We start from the raw sequence: 16,238 nt of genomic DNA on the forward strand, positions 1-16,238 counted from the left end.
TCCATTTTCATTTATTTTTAAGTGCCTACACTGCTTTTCAGCCTTTAAGTAAGCGTAATAGGATGTTTACTCTTACAGCAAATCTGGCAGCGCTTTCAGAATAATTGATGGCTTTCAAATGCCATTGCATGAGACTTGCTTTACAGGTGGCTTGGCAATGAGGACACAAAGCATCCAAGATTTTCCATGGCGGATATTATCCCACCCTTTGGCTGTCAGAAGATGGCAAGCAATCCTACTGGCTAGTTGGCACAAATGCCTTCTTTGCCTCTCGACTAGACTATTGTGATTCTCTGCATGGGGCTGCTTTCATCCAGCCTTAGGAAGCAATACCTCATTCAGGATGTAGCAGTTTAAATACTTAAAGATGTGCTATTGCATAGCCATGTAACGAACACCTTTGCACTGGCTACTATTTGGATTCCAAGTGATCATTGCTATCTTTGAAGCCCATCAAAGATCAAGGCCTCAATAGCTGCTGGATTGCCTTCACCTAGTAACATCAGCCCTTATGAAAGGCTTGAGTAGAATGGGCAGACTTTGGGACCCTTCTATCAGAAACCACAGGGACCTCAGAAGTTTAATTTTTCAGTTGCAGCCTTCTCCTCTGGAGCAGTTTGCCCTTGGACCATCAGAATGGTCCCTTCTGGCCTCTAGAAAGTCCATTAGACTGTGGTTGTTCCATTAGACCAGGGGTAGGCAACCTCGGCTCTTTTATGACTCATGGACCTCAACTCCCAAAATTCCTCAGCTGACTGAGGAATTCTGGGAGTTGAAGTCCATGAGTCATAAAAGAGCCGAGGTTGCCTACCCATGCATTAGACTGTGGTGTTGGAATGCAATGACTACTTAACCTGATGAAGAATAATGTTTTAATTTTTGTCCATCAAATCTGAAATTTTTTGTCTCTATACCTGCACACATATCTGTGTTGTTGTTGTTTTTCCGCTGTGTATTGAACTGTTGTAGTGTTATGTTTGATTCTGATTCTTATCTAAATTTATAAAGGCCCACTTTTTGGCTTTGATCACTGTGGTTTAAAAGCCTTGTAAAGGAATCCATTGTTAATAACAAGCTACTTTCAAAAAGACATATTCGGGGGAGAGAGGCAATAGGAGAAAGGACCTAAATTCAATCCTTGGTGTCTTAGATACAACTTAGAAGGATCTCTACTGGGAATTGGCTAGATCAAAAATGAGACCCTCTAGGTCTCACTGAACTATAATTCCTGGTATCTCACTTAGAACTTGGGACTATAACTCCCTTATAAGGTAGTCCCCAACTTACGACTGCAATTGAGCCCACAATTTCTGTCGTTAAGGGAGACATTTGTTAAGTGAATTTTGCCCCATTTTACCACCTTTCTTGCCAGAGTTGTTAAGTGAATCACTGGAGTTGACAAGCTAGTAGCGCGGTGTAAGTGAATCCGACTTCCCCATTGAGTTTGCTGGTGAAAAGGTTGCAAAAGGGGATCACATGACTATGAGACACAGCAATGGTCATAAGTATGAGCCAACTGCCAAGCATCTGAATTTTGATCGCATGAGGATGGGAATGCTACAAGGGAGGTAAGTGTGAAACATGCTCATAAAGCCCTTTTTTTTCCAGGGCCATTGTAACTTTGAACGGTCGCTAAATGAACTGTTGTGAGTTGAGGACTACCTGTAGTGTCTACGTAGCATCACCCAGCCATCACTAAATAACATACAATCTGTCCTCATGGCAGTTATCGTAGCATAATTGTAACTGGAAGATGCTGTAAATTACCTAAGCAATCAGACCAGGGGTAGGCAACCTTGGCTCTTTTATGACTCGTGGACTTCAACTCCCAGAATTCTGCAAGTTGAAGTCCACGAGTCATAAAAGAGCCAAGGTTGCCTACCCCTGAGATAGACCAATCATGCAAAGTGGCACAGGGGGCTTTCTCTATTTCTTGACAGCAGTCAGAAAGTGAAATCAAGGGAGATCTCAACAGAGTAATATTCGTTCTCAGCCATGTCTCCCCCAAGCATCACCCTCAAAGCGTGCACAGTTTGCTACTGATACATAGGGACCATCAGTGCACAAAGAGATCCATCTTGCTCACATGCTTCTAAAATATTCCTTTTTAATTAAAGGGGTTTTGTGTGGGTGGTAGCTAATTACATTACAGCGTGAAAAGAAAGGCTTTTTTTCCAAAAGACTTCTGGTGTATTTGATCTTTTAAAGCTTGCCAACAAGCGCCTTTCCTAATGACAGAGCCAGCAATTCTAACAGCAGCTATTCCTTTTTTTTTTCTTTGCTAGCGCTGTACATCTGTCAGTTTCTTATCTGGGATTATGAAGGCTTCTTAGGGAGATTAGCCAGAATTTCTGCTTTCTTTGCTGCTAAATTTGTGAGGTTTGTGTGTCTACATTAATTAAAAGGACTTTGATGCCTCTCTCTCTCTCTCTCTCTCTCTCTCTCTCTCTCTCTCTCTCTCTCTCTCTCTCTCTCTGAAAGAAAGGCAGAAAAGAAAGAAAACCACGATCAAACCACTTCTGAAAAGTAAGAAGAAATCAGGCAGGTATTGGAGCCCCCATATTCATCTGACTCTCCAGAGTAACAATGGAACGCTTACCGTTTCTGTTCCTACATTGATCTAAATATGTAATCAAAACACTTCGATTTAAAGCTTAATCACATAAGTAAAAGGGGGTGGGAAACGATTTGCACCACATTGTATTCTTTGGCATATAGGAAGAACAAGAAATATAACGGCAGGTACAATACGGGTTGCATAATGTATTCATCCACATTGTTCCATGTGCAATTCAGTATACTATAGGGCTCTTGAAGCAAATATATGGTGTCTACTGTAGGGTGTGCCAAGATTTGCACCAGCATGACCCGTAGTGGCACAGTGGTTAGAATGCAATATTGCAGACTATTGTAAGCTAATTCTGCCCACTGCCTGGTATTCAATCCTGACATGCTCACATTTTTTTTTTAATTCCATTTATATCCCGCCCTTCTCCGAAGACTCAGGGCGGCTTACAAGCTTAGCAGTAGTCACAACAGTGAGAGCTCATATTTGTGTAATTTTTTTTTTGTCGATGGCCTTCGGTTAGGCTGAAACAGGAAATAAAGATTTGTCCCATGTTTGGGGCCTAGCAAGTTAATCTAAATAGTTAACAAGCATTTAACACATATCTCCCTTGCTTCTCAGCTAACAAAGTGAGATAGAGCTTGTGGCCTAGAGGTAAAAACAACTGCCTAATGTGCAATCAGCCCAGGTTCGAATCTCAGAAGGGTATGGCTGACTGATGAAAACAAGTAAGTTTGAAATGCATATCAGTCTCCCTTTAATTCTTTGTTAGCAATCTAAAAAAATATTACACAAATATGAGCTGTCACTGTTGTGACTACTGCCTGTCGATGGCCTTCGGTGGTGCAGAAGACAGTTGCAGGGTTTTTATGCCTGTTTATCAATTTCATCAATTTCAAACAATTTCATTTGTTCTGAACTTCTAATCCAGTATGCTGCTTTTATGAAAACACTCATCCAGATCTCTGAAGGCTGAAGTCTTACTACCTTGGAATAATGAACCAAGTAAGTTCTACTTTCTACTAGAGATGTAAGACTGACCTGTCTAATATATTGTTTTTGAATTTAGCCCTCATTTCAGTTCTCTTATCAGCCAGTACAGCATTTTTCAAAAGTTCAAATAAATGGGAGTTCATTTGCTTGTTTTAATGAGCTATTATTGAAACCATTCAACAAACTGTCAAGCACATTTGTTCATTTATGCTCCCACTCTCTGCCACATAGGCTGTCTCTTCCAAGTCCCTGCAAAGGCATCTGTAACTAGACTGAAACAGTGGTTGACAATATGAGGGGGAGGGGAATCTTCCCTAAGCTGAAATCCTAGAAATATCCAAGTAATGAGGAGAAATGCTGCCTACCAATTTAGTGAAGCTGTCACTCGCCACAAAGAGCACTTCTGCAATTTAAAACAAATGAGCAACAACAACAAAACCTCTGCAGAAATTCAAAATATTTTGTTTGTCGTTATATTAAGAGCTAATCAACACTTAGAATTCAAATTCCTTGTTGATGGTTTTCATGTGTACAATTATTAGAAAGATTTAAAGTAGATAAAAATAAATTTTGGTGTTAAACAATGCAGGGCTCCATTTGAATTGGAACTATGTGCAAATGAGGATCTTCTTATTGCTATAATGTATATATTTTTATTGAAATATGAAACAAGAGGAACAAGTGAAAGAATGTGCTAAAAATGGGCTAAAGGTTCAGTTGTAATATATACATTGATCAGTATATATCAGAATGGGGTTGAAAGGACTGAAATTTAGACTATGTTATACTTAAAGAGAATTTTTACAAAATGATGTATTGTTGATACATGTCACTGGAAAAATCAATGTAAAGGTTCTTCAAACTTATGCTACAATGTAACTAACAAGAAGGAACATTTATTATGTTTGGTCGGCATGTAAAAAAAAGTAAAAAAATGTGTTTCATGATGTTTTTGCTTACCTTTGTTTAGGTATAAAGCAACAACAATATTATGAGAATAAAAACACTATTCTGTATCAGAACAGCCCTGCTCCAAAGCAGTAATTTCTGTTTAAAAACAAAAATCCTTGGCCTCACTCCTCTATTAACTAATCAGCATAATATCCTGAAAAACATCACTGTAGCCAGCATCTCTATAATATATTGTGGTGTTGGCTATTCCCTTATCCCATCCTCTCTATTTTACACAGCCCCTTGCTTTACACCCTCTACACTTATGACTGCACCCCTACTAATCCCAGCAATATTATTGTTAAATTTGCGGTTGATACAACAGTGGTGGGGCTTATCTCCAAGGGGGTTGAGTCTGCCTACCTGGATGAGGTGGACCAGTTGCTCTTGTGGTGCAGAGACAATAATTTGGTTCTCAACACCACTAAGACCAAGGAGCTTATAGTAGATCATAGGAGTAATAGATCAGACGTTCAGCTCCTGATCATCAGCGGAGACTGTGTGGAGCGAGTGGCCAGCTTTAGGTTTTTTGGTGTTACCATAAAAGAGGACCTGACCTGGAATGCTCATGTTATAGCATTGGTTAAGAAGGCTGAGATTATATTTCTTGAGATTTCTCAGGAAACAACAACTGAATGGAAAATGGCTGGTGATCATCTACTGTTGCTCCATAGAGAGCATTCTAACCTATTGCATTTGTGTGTGCTTTGCTGAGTGCACAGTAGCAGATACGAAAGCACTCCAGAGAGTCATTACCATTGCCCAGAGGATTATAGGCTGCCGTCTCCTCTCCCTCCCTCCCCCCAATAAACTGTACAGTTCCCGCTGCCTTAGGAAAGCTCAAAACATTCTTAAAAACTCATCTCATCCAGGACATTCTTTTTTTTAACTATTACCATCTGGCAAACAGTACAGGATAATAAAAACAAAGACAGATAGGCTGAAAAATAGTTTTTATCCCAGAGCTGTAACCATATTTAAAAATACTGTGCAGTGCAACATTGAAGTGCAAAAGTAGGGGCAGCGCAATGGTGAACAGAATGTGAAGGATGTGTGTATATAATGTATGTTCTTATTTGTGATTTTTACTCGTGTGTAGTGTGCACTGTGGACAGCACTTAATTTCATTGTGAGTTACACAATGACAATAAAGATAGTCTATATTGTAACTTCCGGTTCCACCCCGTAGCAAAACAGCCAAGGGATTGCGGAACTCCACACCCCACAGCTGGTTTTGCCCTTCTAGAGAACCCTAAATGGGCCTAAAATTGCCCTGGAAAGGCAATGAAGAAGGAGGGGCACCTCAATCATGGAATGATGGTGGTTGATCCGTTTGATCCAGGGGAAGCCCTCCAACCCTACAGAAGAAAGGCTAGCTGCACATCAGTGTCTAGCCCAAGCTACCAGCAGCCGAAGTCCACTAGCATGAACCAGAACAACAGTGAACAGCGTGCTTGGAACTGGGTGAGAATATTGATCTTCTCTCTTCTATTTTGTAATTGATTAATCCCCAAAGCAAGAAATCCTCCAAAAGTGAGAAGGGATGGAATTACACCCACCCTTCCATAGACGGAAGCAGCAAATTAACTTTGCAGGGGAAAGAAATATACTGAAATGAAATTAATAATGTTAGTCTGGATAAATCTGAAAATTAAGAAAACCATTAGGATTTTACATCTGAAAGAGTTTTGATAAAATTATATAAAAAACAAGTCTTTGTTTGAAAAGTTAGAAAATAAATAACTACTGACATCTAGTGGTGAATTAGAATATAGAACAACAGTTACACTGACTCAGAAATTGATAAGACACCCAGAAACAAAGAACAATCTATTCCAGGGGTGTCAAACTGCCGGCCCACGGGCCAGACACGTCATCAGGAAACCACAGCCACACCATTGCCGGCAATGGCAAAAAAGCTCCGATACGTTGTGCGACGTCACGTGACGTCATGAGTTTGACATGTCTGATCTATTCCCTTGAACTTTAATAATTTTCAGCCAAATAGAAAACAGCTGGGAACAAAGAAAGAAAACATACTGGGCCATCTACTACAGATTGAGAACTATATTTGCTTCAAAAACTGCTGACCTTCCGAGATTATAAATATTTACTGAGCTGTGATCTTTAAGCTCAAGAACTGTCTGAAGAAAAAGTAAAACTTTAACGGTTGTCTAACCTTCTAGGGGGGAATTTTACTGGATACTCAAACATTTTGGACTGCAACCTTGGCTGGAAGATAAATTGTAAGTACCCTGAACAGAAGAAATGTTATAAAATACTACCTTCAGTGGTGCTTTGATAATTGGAAACACATTGGATTATAAAAAACCATATATAAAGATAAGAACTATATAAAATTTGGTTATTTGGACTTTAAGACCGGCTGGTTTAAAAGGCTAAACACAGATACTATGGTACCAGTGAAAAAATATCTGGAAGGGGAGATAAAATGGATGCTGCACACCTATCAAAAAGTGCTAGCAAACTATATCTAATATCCTCTTCTGAAGGCCCCAGCCTGGAACATCAGAGATCTGCAGGAGCAACACTTCAAGACAAGGCAAATACCTTCTAGGAGGAAATGTATGCAATGCTGTGACAGATTCAAATGACAATGATTTCAAATCATGATGAGATTAAGAACAACTTTGATGGCATAAATGAGCACATTTCCAACTTAAATTTGCAAGTAAAAAAATTCTCAGAAAATGATGATAAAGAATGAACAAACAGATCAGATAACAGAGGTCAGTGACCCCCAAAAGGGAAACTACAGATGAAGAGAACTACAAATTAATACAAACAAAAGAAAACTTGCAAGGTTTTACCATAACAATGGAAATGAAAAAGATATCCTATACTTCAGGACCTCAAAATCAACTTGAAAATTGGAAAGAAAATCTTACAAAATGGACTATAGAGCAACCAGGACAATCATTAAAGTTTGGGAGACAAAAAATATATGTCTTATCTAACTTGTTTTTTCTATTCCCAACAGCATTTACAAAAATACAGGAAAAACTCCTGGGCAAGTCGAACACATTAACTTGGAAAACTACTTGACAAAAAAGAAGGCTAGAATCAGACTTGAGAGATGTTATGGAATCTACCTGAGGGAGTACTATATAATCAAACATCTGTTGGATATTTAAAGGTTAGTAACTTTGGGAAAATTATGACTGATAAGAAGGGTTTGAATACAGAGGGGAAACTAAGTTTAAATAAGAATTTTGAAAACAGGACATAAGATGATTACTATAAATACAATTGAAATATAAACTGATAGAAAAGATGCTATATGCTGATGTTACCGTTATTTGTATAAATACAAGAAAAAAGTTTATATTTAACTTTATATGTATTGAATTTTAAGAACGATATTTGCTAAATGTTGACAAAAGAAGAATATTATAGGATGAAGAGAAGATCAAAGAAATATATCATTAATTAACATATTGCTTATGGAACTATAGAAATTAATTATTATTGATTGTTTTTGAAACATATGAATCCAGACAACATGCTGCTTACTAATCACTAAAGAACATTGTTGTAAAAAATTAATAAAATATTTTTTTTAAAAAAAGATATTCTAGATTCTATATAAATATTCTATTTTCTTCAACGTACAGTGGTTTCTATGTTATGGTATCAGCACCAAATTGGATGATGGCATCCCTGGTCAAAGGAAGAAGAGTCAGGGCATCACTGCTTATGTTTCCTTAAAGAAAAGGAATATTTCTCCTTGTTCCTCCTGCTGCTATGAAACTACTGTTTCAGCCAGTCCAATATCCAAATGGCGTCAAGGCAGAAGCCCAAACATTTTTCCAGAGCATCTTTGCTGAATCAGCTGCCAAAAACTATGACTGTACTTGTCTGGCTGGCAGCTATATGCCATGCTATGATCTTCCAGCATCCATTAATTGTGTTCGGTTGATGAAAAAGAATGTATTCATTAATGCTCAATTTGGAGATATTATAAAGTGAAAACTAGAGATGAAAGCCTTGTCTATGAAAAGCGTTGGTGAAAAATTACTGCAATTCTGGAAATATATTTCAGTGAGTGCAACGGCTAGTGCCTTTTCCTTGGGCAAATTTTAAAATTATTATTCTGCGTCTTAATTGTGGAATCAGAATCTTCACCCAGCAATTGATGAGTCTGAATCAGTACTTATTCCTCTGGAATGAATTTATTCAGCATGACGTATTTCAATTGTCATTTATTTATAATGCGTGCACACATAATAAAAATGCCAGTTTCCATAGTTGAAAAACTAAGCTAGAATGGTCTTTTGGGGGGTGGCATTGTGGGTATGTTTTTCCTTGCAACTTCTAGCCAAATTCAGTCCACCTTCTATTTTTATTTGTGAGGGGAGAGGATCAGTGGGTTTTCTCATCACACCAAATGTAGACCTGTTCTGTTCTCTTTTTAGCGAAGCGATAGAAAGTTTCCCTATCATTTCATGGATATTTGCCTAAACAGAAAAACAGGATGGTCATAGATGAGTAAACAAAGCAATGGGAGTAAGAATGACTTCTGAATTACTGCTGGCTTCCCCATTGACTTTTCTTTCTAGGATGCTGGCAGGGAGCACTGGAAATGATGGCCACATAACTGCAGCTGACTGGGGCTGACAGTTGCAGTGTGGTAGCACTGAAGTGACCACAACTTTCTCAAATGACAATCCCATGGGAATCAAGGGTCCTGGATTTTGGACACATTCTATCAGTTATTAGCCCATTTGAGGTAATTGATTCAAAAATGGTTGCCCCATGATGCACCGTTTCACCCAATTGAACATTACAATCAAACAAGACATGAAAGTTGTAGTGATATACAGATCCTAAGCCAAGGCCCCTCATGTAACTTCTTTTCAATATTAGGCAGGGGAAAAACATAATCCTTTTTCAGTCAGAAAATGCATGTTCTTTGGCTGTGCAAGCACTTGAACCCTAGGCTTGTTTCATCAAATACAGTAGTTTACATCCTTGTTCATATTTTATATTATTTGAAATATTGATTTATAAATCCCTACTTCTAATATGAATTTTTATGTTGTAAAAAATAATATATAAATTCTATGCCTTGGGAAGTTAAACTACTATTTATGACCTAACATATTGAAATAAATGGTAGTGTATTCTGTAGGTGCATGAAGTTGTATTTGCATATGAAGCTCTGTGTGAAAGGAAAGGAATCTAGTGGTAACCATTATAGGACATACCCTGCTTAGTCCTTGCACCAGTTTTCAACCTCATTTCCTTGAATTTAGTCATGTTTCTAGTAAAGAGCAGTTTTGCTGATAAATCACCATAACATACCATTCACTAAGCGTTATTACATGAATGATAACAATAACTTTACATATTAGTTGTCTCTTACAATGCACTATAATATCCATACTTTATACATCAATTCCACTAAATGTAAATTACCCTCCAGTAAATGACCCTAAACTTGCCTCGTTAAATTTATTGGAGTATATTTTTGAGTCAATATGTAGGAGATTGAGCTTCAGAAAATGTAATGTCTGTCTTATAACAGAATAAGTTGGAAGGGACCTTGGAGGTCTTCTAGTCCAACCCCTTCTCAGGCAGGAAACCCTGCTTGAGAAATTGAAATTTCAGACAAATGGCTGTCCAATCTCTTCTTAAAAACCTCTAGTGTTGGATCTCCCACAATTTCTGGAGGCAAGCATTTCCACTGATTAATTGTTCTGTCAGGAAATTTCTCCTTAGTTCTAGGTTGCTTCTTTCGTTGATTAGTTCCCATCCATTGTTTCTTCTACTTTACCAATAGCTTGTTCCAGCTCAGAGAAGAAGATCACGAAACTCAAGGGAGCTTTCTGTAATCATGGGATTGGTAGTCCAAAAGGTGCTTTTTTAAGGAGGCAACTGGACTTCCCCACCTCTTCAATAGATCTATTTCTACCCATTCTAGGGATCACAGAAGCCACAAAATGGATGCTATTGAATTACATGGAACCCCTAAAACACTATTTTGGCACTCTTGTTCTACTAGTAATGGCAACATGTTTCGAGAGCCAGTTAAAGTTCCTAATATTATCCTTAAAGTTTAGATTGGGTTGGGTTTGAGTCAAGCATTTTATTGTAAAATTCTAAGAAATTCTATATATCAGAGGTCCCCAACCTTGGTCACTTTATGACTTGTGGACTTCAACTCCCAGAATTCCTCAGCCAGCCATGAGATTCAAGGTGCTGGTGATGACCTATAAAGCCCTAAATGGCATGGATCCGGATTATTTATGGGAGCACCTTCTGCCGGCGTTAACTTCCCATCATCCTGTGCGCTCCCACAGAGAGGGCCTCCTCAGGGTGCCGTTGGCCAGGGAATGCCGACTGGCGGCCCCCAGGGGGAGAGCATTCTCTGTGGGTGCGCCTGCCCTCTAGAACCAGCTGTTGAGCTCCAGATGGCTCCTGACCTTCGCTCCTTTCGTCGCGACCTGAAAACTTGGTTATTTGAGCTTGCCGGCCTGGACTGAGGGATTGGAATTTTAAATTTTTAGAATGTGATTTATTTGTTGGGGCTAATTTAATTTAATTTATTTTTAACTTTGTATATTGTGTTTTAACTGCCCTGTACACTGCCCCGAGTCCTTTGGGAGAAGGGCGGTATATAAATCCAATTAAATAAATAAATAAATAAATAATATATATATATAATAGATTGTCTTCCAAGTCAAACTGTGCTAGTCATCGTTATATGACGTGGTCTAATGAATAAGCAACTATTGTAGTGTTTCTCAACTGTACTGTATGATTGAAGAACCTGGAGAAGCTTCTTGAATAAGAATCGAACGTCTTCAAAGAAGAACAAGAAAGCCCAGTTGCCTCTTGAAAAAGCACCTTTGGGACACTTAACTATTGGTTTTCACATTATCACACTAAGCCAGGGGTCTTCAAAATTGGCCCTCTTATGACTTGTGGACTTCAACTCCCAGAATTCCTCAGCCAGCATTGCTGGCTGAGGAATTCTGGGAGTTGAAGTCCACAAGTCATAAAAGGGCCATGTTGGAAGACCCCTGCACTAAGCTAATGTTTAATGTTTTGTTATATAAGTCCTGCCCTAGCTGGGTTCATATATGACATTGAGTCATAAACATTGTTTAAAAACCACAAGGATGTTTCACCCCACAGCCCTAAAACCATTTCTAACAAGACAGGTTTACTGATCAGAACTGATCTAAAAGATTTCTTACTGTATGTCACCTTCAAGGGAAGTCTTTCGGAAAATACTTCCAAATAAACAAACCTTCCCCCAAAGTAGGGATGTTTTATTTATAGGTAAAATAAAAATTTTCAATTCAATTTGTGGCAGACATAGATCATTACCAATAAAATAAGTATCTTTAAGCCGTTTAATCTGTATGGTAATGTCTCCTTTTAAGTTAAGCGGTTTCCCCGTCTAGCCTAGCATTTCTAAAATTTCCTAGCAGCCCCTCCATTCCAGGGCTTTTAGCTTTTGATAAAAGATAAGGTCGAATGCTGCCACCTGTGGAGGGAAAGTGTCTCTCAGAGAATCAGGTTAAGTATATTCTGTTGTGACTCCAGCCCCAGCAGAACAAGAGATATAACATTGGAAGGATGCAAAATAAAGGAACACCATCTCTTCCAAATGGATCGCTTGATCTAAAAACAAAAAAAGGGAAAGGGAGATCTGGTCCATAAAAAATAAATAAATCAGGTTTTATCTTTCTCTTGTTTAAAAACTTTTCTATATTGGTTTAGGCATTGGCTTGCACTTTAATAATACTGTAAGTGCCTAAAAGCCAGTGTTCTGGAGAGGCTTTGTTTATGATAAATAGGTCCTCAATAGTTTGTAAGTGCTCGGGGTTTCATTACAAAAGATGTAAGCTGTGGTAAAAGAATTGCCTGCTGTTTCATGTTGCTTTCAGAAACCACGAGCCATGAAACCAGTGTAGGAATAGATAGCCCGACAGATTAGAAAAAACGTTAATAAGGAAGCTTTTAAAATTTCCCTTTAACTTGGCACAGACGTGATTTTTACTTTTTTTCCTCCTCCTCCTCCTCCTCCTTTCTCCTACAACATCATTAAAACTAAATCTTCCCTCCTGCATTAGGTAAAACTCCAAGGAAACAACCTTTCCCCACCCTCGATTAATCCAAAGAGTGAACACAGGACGAGACAGATGGGATATAATTTGGGCATGGAGAGAAATTGTCATCAGCCCACTTTAATTAGCATTATAGCCAGGCCCGCGCTCTTCAGATATAAGCAGATATGACAAAGATGTGTTTCATGTATTCAAGAGGGTAATTAAGCTGCCACATGCTCAAACCAATATGCACACAGTCCTGATTAAAAAGCTGGAGACAAAACAATGATGGATGAGGTTTTAATGTGCATGGCTATGGAGGAGGGAGAAGGAGGCAGGAGAGGGGAGGAGAAGGATTAAGATGAATCAATGTGGTCTTGCAGTGAAAAAAGTGAAATGGATTAACAAGGACTAACAGAAAGCTGAGAGGGGTGAGTAAAGTAATACAATACAGGTAGTCCTCAACTTACAACCGTTTGTTTAGTGACGGTTCAAAGCTACGGTGGCGCTGAAAAAGGGACGTGACTGTTTTTCACACAACTGTAATTGCATCCCCATGGTCACATGATCAAGATTCAGCTGCTTGGCAACTGACTCATGTTTATGATGGTTGCCATGTCCTGGGCATTGTAGGATTCCCTTTTCTAACCTTCTGACGAGCAAAGTCAATGGGAAAGCCCGATTTACTTAACAACCATGTTACTAAGGTAACTGCAGTGATTCACTTAACAACTGTGGCAAGAAAGGCCATAAAATGGGACAAAACTCACTTAACAAATATCTCATTTAACCACAGAATCTTTGGGCTCAGTTCTGGTTGTAAGCTGAGGACTACCTGTATGGTTTAATATTGGTAAATATTAAATGACAGAACAATGTTTTGCCAAACACCATTGGTAAGATCTGGTCTGGAGTAAGAATCCAGCATCTGATTATTTTTTTCCTTTCAACAGAAGGCAACTAGACACTTCTGGAATATGATGTTTCATTTCATTTCTACTTAATAGATGTGACTAAGGTGTCACAGCTTTTCTGTGAGTTTGTCTCCTTTCTTTTTAAAAAAATGACTTTAAAGGAGTGTCTATCACCACATTGAAGCTACAGACATTCAGGTATACTGGATGAAAGATTTTCTTTATATGTTCTCATCAGAAATAGGTCTGAGAGAAGGTTAATAACCAAGAGTGGTGCAGCTTGGGATTAAATCTCAAAAAGGCATACTTTACATGCCAGGTCAAACAATATACTGGTGGAGCTTGACAAATCTCAGTTGGCAATATGTTTCCCAAAGTGGGCATTATTTCACAAATTACCTGCACCTGACTGGCCAGCTTCATTAGGCCTATAGATTTGAAATACTTTGTCAATGCTGCTAACATCAGACGTTTTTGCATTGACAACAGATGGGAATGTAGCCATCTTTTCCATTTCACTTTTAGAGTTAGATGATGCTGGTGGGGGGGAGAATGTGAATGAGAGTCCAGCTAGACATAACAACACTAAACCTAGCATGAGAATCAAGGTTATTGAGCCCAGAGCTGATAAAGAATTGGGAGGCTGGAGAGCTGGAGAGGAATCCTGCACTTCAGGCTAATTGGAGAATGTGATTTATGACTGTTAATTGGTGGAGGGAATTGTGCTTTGATACTATGTGCCCAGGGGAGAGGAATTATTTTTTCGCTTCAATTATGTAGTGCCGACGTGGTGGCTCAGTGGGTTAGGATGCTGAGCTTGTCGATCAGAAGGTCGGCAGTTTGGTGGGTCGAATCCCGAGTGCCGCGTAACAGAGTGAGCACCTGTTACTCGTCCCAGCTTCTGCCAACCTAGCAGTTCGAAAGCATGTAAAAATGCAAGTAGAAAAATAGGGACCACTACGGTGGGAAGGTAAGAGTGTTCTGTGCGCCTTTGGCGTCTAGTCATGCCAGCCACATGACCACGGAGATGTCCTCGGACAAGCGCTGGCTCTCCGGCTTTGAAACGGAGATGAGCACCGGCCCCTAAAGTCGGAAATGACTAGCACGCATGTGCGGGGGAACCTTTACCTTTACCTTTATGTAGTGCCGATATTATGCTACTTGAATAAAAGATCCTTTAAGGTAAACAATGCCTAAAAGTTCTTTGGAAGAGTTTCATCTGTCGGAATCATGACAGTCGTATTAGATATTGAAAACACATGGGAAAGAACATGTAGAAGACCATGATGTTTTAAAGCAGCCCAATCCCAAGATGTATATGGCTTTAAACCAGGGGTGTCAAACTGCCGGCCTGCAGGCTGAACACGTCATCAGGAAACCGCACCCACCCCATTGCTGGCAATGGAGGAAAAGCTCCGATACATCGTGCAACATCATGTGACATCGCGAGTTTGACATGTCTGCTTTAAACAATCTTCCCAACCTGTGTCTCCTTCAGCTGTATGGACTTTATAATAATTGATATATATCCAATGGGGTATCCAAGTTGGGAAAAGCTTTTTGAAAAATTAACAGCAGAATCTTGAATCTTGAATTGAAGTCAGCCCACAGTTAAAATGCATCCAGTATGTTTTAATTAAAATAAGAAAAAAACACAATCAAAATGCCAAGCTCCAATAGCAATCTAATGGCTTTACTCCATTCCAATTTCTGTTTCCAGATGCTTGTCAAGAATAAGTCCTTAATGAGCCCAACGCAATAATCTAATTTTAAGGTAACTGGGGTATGAGCTATTAAGGCAAGATATGCTTTTGTTAGTTAAGATCCCTGCCAGCAATTTCCAACTGGCAGTATTTGAACATTTATTAAGAATGCCAGAATAACAGCATTTCTCTCTGTTCCCTAAAATCTATTTGCTAACTCTGAACATTCTCAAGCATGCTCAGGGCCATTACATAAAGTCTTGCAAAGTTAGTAAGCAACTTTGAGACCAATCTCCAGAGCATTTCACCCATGCTCAGGGAGAAAACTGCAATTGAGGTTAAGGTCCTGTTCACAAAATAGCTACCATGGTATATGCAGCTGTTACAAAATACTCTTTTACTGGAAGGCAAACTAATGACGTTGATTCCCACCATTCATGCAACCTTCCGGGATCAGCTGCAAAAATCAAGACAATCACTGGATATTATTGAGTTATTTTTTATTGACGTTGAGTTAGTGATGTCAAGTTGCAGTAGACCAGGGGTCTTCAAACTTGGCCCTTTTATGACTTGTGGACTTCAACTCCCAGAATTCCTCAGCCAAGCTCACTGGCTGAGGAATTCTGGGTATTGAAGTCCCCAAGTCACAAAAGGGCCAAGTTTGAAGACCCCTGCAGTAGACCCACCTGGACAGCTTATAAAAAGCATCCCAGAATGGAGGGTAGTGCAGATCTACAAAGGGGAAGTGCAACTGAAATATCTTTGACAACTTGCTCCTCTTTCATTTTTGTCTTTGTCCCAATTTATGGCTTGCAAATAGAGTAAGCCTACCTACATATATAGCCTCTGTATGCCTTTGATGTTTTTTTAACATATTTTTTTCTTAAAGCATGCTAGGTTTTTTTTTTATTAATTAAAATATTTTTAGCAAAGTGAGTCAGGGAATCCAGCAAGCATCAAAACACTTCCATTGGTACCCATGGAACTGTTGCCTTACCTTTGCCTTATTCTAATCAAATGGAATACAAGT

The sequence above is a fragment of the Vipera berus genome (assembly GCF_964194415.1).
Source record: "Vipera berus genome assembly, chromosome: 2".
Classification (NCBI taxonomy): Eukaryota; Metazoa; Chordata; class Lepidosauria; order Squamata; family Viperidae; genus Vipera; species Vipera berus.